The sequence below is a fragment of the Silene latifolia genome, chromosome 3 (genome assembly GCF_048544455.1).
Source record: "Silene latifolia isolate original U9 population chromosome 3, ASM4854445v1, whole genome shotgun sequence".
In the NCBI taxonomy this organism is placed as follows: domain Eukaryota; kingdom Viridiplantae; phylum Streptophyta; class Magnoliopsida; order Caryophyllales; family Caryophyllaceae; genus Silene; species Silene latifolia.
Genome location: NC_133528.1, coordinates 48,406,438 through 48,407,994, shown reverse-complemented (window position 1 = coordinate 48,407,994; position 1,557 = coordinate 48,406,438). Strand labels below are relative to the sequence as shown.

Here is a 1,557-nt window from a genome sequence, read left to right as displayed (position 1 = left end):
TGACGACTTGGAAAAGGAAGTCTAATCACAATGGGCTCCTTCTCTTTGGCCTTGTCTTCATTTTTCTTTGAACTTTCTTCTTTTGATGATTCCCCTTCTTTGGGGCTTTGCACAATTTCTTCCTTTTCACTAGCTTGCACAGCTTCATCCTCAACTTGCTTCTTCGGTGCCTCATACCTTGTACCACTTCTCAAGTGAATGGCACTAACCGTTTCATGTCTAGGAGGATTACTTTGAGGTGGTAATTGCCCCTTTTGTCTTTGTGAGCTTGAAGATGCTAGTTGAGTCAATTGTGTTTCCAACATCTTGGTGTGAGCTAGAATGTTGTTGATGGTGGTGTCTTTTGCTTGGCTATCTTTTTGCATTTGAGTGAAAAATTCTTGTTGATTCTTTTGCATTTGGAGGACCGCTTTTTGGACATCAAAACCTTGGTCATTTTGGTGATTGTATGGATTTTGATTTTGGTAACCTTGGTTTTGATTGTAAAAGGGTCTTTGATTTTGGTTTCTCATGGGTGGTGGAGTGTATGTTGTTTGAGGGTTTTGAACATTTTGGCTTTTGTATGAGAGATTTGGATGGAACTTGGTGTTTTCATTGTAAAAATTTGAATAAGGGGTACCACTTTTGTAAGCTTGAAAAGCATTAACTTGTTCGGTTGTTCCCCTACACTCACTTGGGTCATGACCCAAAGTTCCACAATTCTCACATATCCCACTTGGGATTGATGAGGATGCCGTCATGGCATTGACATGATGCTTTGATGATTTTGAGTTTTCCTCAAGTCTAGCCATAGCTTGTTCAAACTTCAAGTTGATTGTGTCAATGTGAGCACTAAGTTGAGCGCCCAATTGAGTAACGGAGTCCACTTCATACTTTCCTCCTCTAGTAGCCTTGCGAGGTCTGCTATATTGTGAATTATGGACCGCCATTTCCTCAATCTTGTTCCATGTTTGATTGTCATCAACTTCGGTGAACATTCCATTTGATCCCATATTGAGAATGTTCCTTGAATCTTCATATAAACCATTCCAAAATTGTTGTACCAAAAACCATTCGCTAAGTCCATGGTGAGGACATGAGCGACAAACACCTTTGAACCGCTCCCAAGCTTCATACAAAGATTCTTCATCCCTTTGCTTAAAACACGTAATTTGAGCTCTTAGCATGTTAGTCTTTTCCGGTGGGTAGAATTTTTTGTAGAAAGCTAGAGCTAACTTCTTCCAAGAATCTATTCCAAGGGTGGCCTTATCAAGGCCCTTCAACCATTGCTTTGCGGTGCCGATTAACGAAAAAGGAAATAAGACCCATCTAATTTGGTCTTGAGTCACGCCCGTTTGAGAGATAGCATCACAATAATCGCAAAAGGTTTCCATATGAGAATGAGGGTCTTCACTTGGCATCCCCCCAAATTGGCTCCTCTTAACTAGTTGGATGAAGGCGGACTTGGCAATAAAATTTCCGGTTAGATGTTGCGGTGTAGGAGTACCATTTGGTAGATTCTCCTCGGTGGGTATAGAGTGTGACGAGAATTTAGGCATTGTAGGTGGATTTTGTGGG

At 41.1% G+C, this 1,557-nt stretch overlaps 1 non-coding gene across 1 annotated transcript; it reads left to right on the top strand.

The window, feature by feature from the left end:
• The first annotated feature begins 1,059 nt into the window (after positions 1-1,059).
• On the top strand, positions 1,060-1,166 carry LOC141650688 (small nucleolar RNA R71). Its single transcript, XR_012546707.1, has one exon. It is a non-coding gene; the product is annotated as a small nucleolar RNA R71 (small nucleolar RNA).
• Positions 1,167-1,557: the final 391 nt, after the last annotated feature.